Raw genomic sequence first — 6,000 nt, 5'->3', positions numbered from 1 at the left:
ATAGAGACCTTTAGTAGAGCTACACGCTCTGAACATGCGACAAGCGAAGTAAATGAGGAAGGAGGGGTAGTAGATTCGCCATTCACATCTTATGTAGACCCTACCCTCCCAAAGAGTGTCCATGTGGATATTCTACCCACTTCGTTTAATGAGGGCCCTACTGAGCTACCACATTCCGATGCTCCTCCTAAAGTAGAGGTCCCTAGGAGCCAATCCATAAGAAGTGACATTGCGTCCACTTCAAGAGAACCGTTTGGCACACCAAGTCTGGATGGGATATTTCTCAATGAAAATTGGGAATATGATCTACACACAGAGACTCTAACGGACCTATACACGGGTTACACATATCATGTAGGTTGGTTAGAAGTCCTACGATCTACATCTAGCGCCACTAATCTAGAGGAGCAACAACACATGATATGTGAGGTGATTCATAGAATTATCCAAATTGAGAGGCAAAATAGGGGAGTGAACTTAGTTTCCACTGGCCCTATGAGATTTTTGGATACGGGCAAGGCCAAACAACCAACCCTATCACAATTGGAGACTCCCTCCGTGAGTCCCATAGACCCTTCATATGTTGTTTCGCCTGGAGTCTCAATGCAGGTTGAGCCCACGAGTAGTAACTTTAGCTTTCCAACCTTGGCTCAACTTTCCATTAGGGAATCCGCAATGCCTACCCCAATGATGAGCATGACAGAAAGTGCACCTGTTACCACTGTAGTTAGTACGACACCACTACCTAGTGGAACAGTACCTACAACAGTGCATGGTAGTGCCTATCGGCCTTATGTACCTATTGCTACTCATGCCCATGTAGCTCCTACGCCTCCTAGTATGCCAATGGCGTATGCTCCACGACCGCCTTATCACCACCCTTATCCAAGAGGAGCTAGGCCTAGCCACATATCATATCCTACGTCATTTGCCAACCTACTCAGACCAACGCCAACTCCTATCAGCCAGGCTATCCCAGAAGTGCCTCCACCAACTATGCCTGCTCACCTAGGTGATCTCGCAGCGTTTGCTCAGACGATCGGACGATCTATTGCGGAAAACATGCGGGGTATGCCTGAGAGAGAACCTAGAAGCAAGGCAGTACAAGTGGCTAAGCTCACTCAAAACTTCAGTGGTAACGAGGATGTTAGGAAGCACATTGAAGTCTTTGAGCACGTGTGTGATTCCTTGGAAGAACACAATGAGCTGCATAAGTGTAAAGCCTTAGGCTTAACCTTGAGTGGGAAGGCCGGAGATTGGTATCGAACCTTAAGGGTTGAAGAGCGCACTCACTACCCCACTCTCAAGAGATTGTTCTTGAAAGAATACATACGCGAGGGTGTGCTTTGGGGGGTAGCATCTCAACTCCAAAAAGCTGAACGCGAGGAAGGGGAGTCAGTGAGAGACTTTATAAGTCGATTGAAGCATCTAAATTCTCGCTGCACTCCCGATGAACGCTTCAATAACAACCAACTCCTCGATAGATTCATCCGAGGATTGCGCCACGAGGACATTTACAATGGCCTAGTCATTAGAGGTCTTACAACGTGGGAAGCAGTCACTGCCAATGCAATCCAGTTAGAAGACAACTTGATGATTGCAGGTAAAAAGGTGTCTTCAGAAACAAAATCCGTTAGTTCGCAAGTATCTGGGCACGAGCCAATGACGGTAAAACCAATTGCCAAGGAGCCCAAGATATCTGAAATGTCTGTGATGATCGACCTTACTAAGGCTCTCCAAGAATACTTCAGGGGTAATCGAGCTCCTCAGAATAGCCATATGTACCCAAGGAGAGAGCAACAATGGTGTTCGGTGTGCTTAGGACCACATAGCACGAGTGAATGTCCCACATTCAGAGTCAAATTCAATGGGAATTGCAATGCATGTGGTAAGTATGGCCATCAATCTAAAGATTGCCTAACACTTAAGCGAATGTTGGCAAACCAGGCACCACTAGCTTGGTCAAACACACCTCAAGTACCCGCGCTAATGCCTGCACAACCTATCGAGCAACCGTCACAGCACATAGTTCCAAGGAATCCGAATGTAGTCCAGTCTGTGCCGTTACCACCGCCAGTGCTAGGACCACAACCTCCACATCCAAGGATTACCCCTGTAAACCAGATGGGTTGTGAGTCACATAGTGCATGTGGGGATTATGAAGAGGAGATAGACCCCACTGCTCCATACGGGATTGATACGTTTGAAATGATTCCCCAGTACTACATGGAGGATCATTTCGGGCAAGTCAAGCCTGTATATCAAGCGGCTGCTCTTGCCACAAGAGGGCAAAACCTTAATACCATGGCGAGGAGACCACCTCTTCAATGTTACGAGTGTGGTGGACCGCATCGTGTAGCGGAGTGCCCTAATAGGTTACAAAAGATCGCTACTCAGATGCAACCAAATCAAGGGAGCACATCGGGAATGCCGGTACTTACATGTAATCGTTGTGGCATAGATCATTTGATCGCTCAATGTCCACATAATCCTAATGCACCCAAGATTACGCCATTGAATTTGGTTGAGGTCACCAACCAAGCACGAAGAACCACACCCGTTGTACCCGCGAATGTAGTTACACGGTCAATGCTTCAAAATCAAAACTACATTCTTGAAGAAAGGGATACTGCATCAATCGCTCAGGCAAAGAAAAAGAAAACACGGCGGAAGAGATCGCTTAATGCCACGAGCTCCAAGCCTAGTTCAAAGACTAACATAGGGACAGGAGACGACCCCGTGTATATGAATGATCCTGAAGATGATTCCGATTCAATAGAAACCATGGGGACCAAAGCCACTACCTTAAGGGAGGAACCCACTCGGGAGCTCAATGAAGGAGAATCAAGCGAGTACAAAAATAAGGGGAAACGGAAGGAAACTTCCTCGGCCCCACAACCAAGTCAGTTAATGCCCCCTCGACCACCCAAACTGACTGAGACTCCCCAAGACAAGCCACGTGGGCCAAAAACCCTCAAGAAAAAGATTGGAACTTACCCAAACCCAGTTGAGGAGATTGAACAAGTGCAACACTTAAGGGGTTTGGTGGAAGAAACACAAAGAGAACTGGAGCCAAACCCGAGAAAAATCAAAATTCCAGACACAGTGTTTCCTACGCAAGTTCAGCCTCACCGGAACCATAAACCGTTAGCTATACCTAGTATCATTCGGGAAGAAAGTGAGGATAGGACATCTGGAAGTGGGCAAACACCCTTCTTGCTGGAAAGAATGTTTAGTGAGGGAATGCCTGACCCCATCGAAGAGGAAGTGATTCCATCTTCACCAGTCCCTAGTCAAGGGGCGATGTCTCGAAAAGTACCGTTGAATGTGTCTAAGCTAATGGATTTCATGTCCTCTGAGATCAGAACCACGATCATATCCAAATTATACGGAGATCCTGAGCTATTCTTAGCTCTTCGGGCATTTCTCAATGGAGAACTAAAGGCGGGGCTACCACAATTTGCAAATATGGATAGACCCGACACGCTTCAAGATGAAGGGGAGCATTGGGATCTACAACCCAACTTTGATGAAGATTCGGTCGTGGAAATACCTGTGAACAAGTTGGGACAGTACTTTGAAGGCGACGAATCTAATGCCACCCTCCCCATTACTACCAAGGGATTAACTCTAAAGGGAATCCTTGATGGTGGTGCTGGAGTGAGCATTGTGACTAAAAACTGTTGGGAATCTATGGGAAGGCCTCACCTCGAAGTCACAAACATAGTGGTTAAGATGGCAAACGGAACCATAGCTAAACCTATTGGAATGTTAAGGGACCTTAAGATCAAGGTCCTGGGATACAAGGTAAAACATACCTTCATTGTAATGGATTTCTCCAAGTATCCTATGTCATATCAAACGATCTTAGGACGTCCTTTCATGAGGGAAGCACAAATGGTACATGACTGGTCGAAAAACCATGTCTACCTACAATTCCAGGACTCTGTCATTCGAGTTGATCTTGAGAATGGTCGTGCACATCCTTTAGGAAGCAAGGTTATCATCGATAATCGATCGGATACCACTGTTCACTCTGCCCCATTAAGGTATTGCTATACATGCAAAAAAGAGACTGATGATGGGAAAGATTCTCCTTATATGGATGTCCTACCGGGTATGACTGAGTCGGATAACGTGGATTGGGTACACCTAGCGGCAACCATAGACACATGGGGAAATAGAGGCACAAGTTGGGTAACACCTGAAGGGCAAGATATGCCACCGTTAGTGCCAATAAACATGATAGGTGTTATGCACATGACTCTTGATGGCGAGAACGTGGCAAACTCCACCGACACTGAAAGTAGCGAAGACTCTGACCAATGCAACTCTGAGTATGAATCTCAAGAAGAAACTGACCCTGAGCCTGATGGGGAAAATGAATCAAATATTCACCCAAATGTGGAAGCAAGGTGCTCAAGGCCTAGGACAGTGGCCTCCTGCAGTTCATCCGAAAGTGAAGATCGACCAAGTGAGTCCGAATCGGATAGAAACAAAAATCAAAAACTTGGTAAGAAGAAAACGAGACATAAGCGCCAACGCTATCGAGCTAATGTACGAACTGCAATAAACAAGGAAAGATCCACTGCAGAATGGCTTAGTTATGTAGGAGCCATTGATGCTCATCGGAAGATAGCGGATAATTGGGAACAATACCTCCAAAGCGTCATGTGGTGTATTCCGCAACCTCATGACGTCGCCCAATTAGAAATCGAAGAGAAGCCGAAACTAAGTCGTACTGCAAGAAGGCGGCAAAACCAAGAGTTGGCTCAACAACAAAAGGAAGCGGAATTGAAAGAAAAAAGTCTGGCACAACAAGAACCAGTAGACTTACACCCCGCACCCGAGCATTTCAAATCATTCACCACAGGGGAACGTAAAGTGGTCTACACAAAAGCCCAACGAACGCCTACCAATGGGAGTAGCGGTGTCTACGATGGCCCTGCGGTAGTTAAGGAGATAGACTTAGCAGATCCGGGTGAGGAGTCTAAAACAATTTATATTGCTCAAGACCTCACCAAGGCGGAAGAAGCTGCACTTACGAAGCTTCTTAAAGAATTCAAGGACATATTTGCTTGGACATATCATGATATGAAGGGTGTTCCACCCTCGGTGGTGCAACACACGATTCCAATGATTAGCACTGCTAAACCAGTCCAGCAACGTCCCTATCCAATGAATCCTAAGTACGCAAAGATTGTACAAGAGGAAATTGAAAAGCTGGTAAAATGTGGATTCATATACCCAATTGAGCACTCAGAATGGGTTTCTCCGATAGTCATCGTGCCAAAGAAGAATGGGAAACTCAGAGTGTGCGTTGATCTCAAAAAGGTTAATGCAGCCACCAGAAGGGATCATTACCCCTTGCCATATTCTGAACATGTTCTTGAAAGAGTGGCAGGTAAGGAGGCATATAGCTTTTTAGATGGGTACTCGGGTTACAATCAGATCACAATTGCAGTCGAGGACCAAGCTAAAACAGCATTTATCACGGAGTTTGGAGTGTTTGCCTTTCGCGTCATGGCTTTTGGCTTGACCAATGCACCTGCAACATTCCAACGATTGATAAACACGGCCTTTAAGGAATATCTAAGGGACTTCTGTGAAGCTTTCTTAGATGATCTTTGTGTTCATTCCTCTTGGGACGAGCACTTGATGTGTTTACGAAAAATATTTGAAAGGTGTAGATTATATCGCATCTCATTGAATCCTTTCAAATGCCAATTCTGGGTTAAACACGGAGTTATCTTAGGGCATATAGTGTCCAAAAATGGGATTTCCACTGACGAGAGTAAAATCAAGGTCATTCTGGAATTACCCCCACCCACCAACTACAAGGGAGTCCAACGCTTTATGGGCCACGTTGGTTATTATCGAAGATTTATTCTCTTCTTCGCCGAGATAGCTCGACCATTGTATAAGCTTCTCATCGAGTTTATTTGGACCGAAGAATGTGACCGTGCCTATGAGCTATTAAAGAAGGCCTTGGCGAGTGCT

This window comes from Cibotium barometz, chromosome 22, assembly GCF_041138505.1.
Source record: "Cibotium barometz isolate CiBa-2024 chromosome 22, ASM4113850v1, whole genome shotgun sequence".
NCBI classification, from domain to species: Eukaryota; Viridiplantae; Streptophyta; class Polypodiopsida; order Cyatheales; family Cibotiaceae; genus Cibotium; species Cibotium barometz.
The sequence above is the reverse complement of the archived record's forward strand: the minus strand, read 5'-3'. Positions refer to the sequence as shown.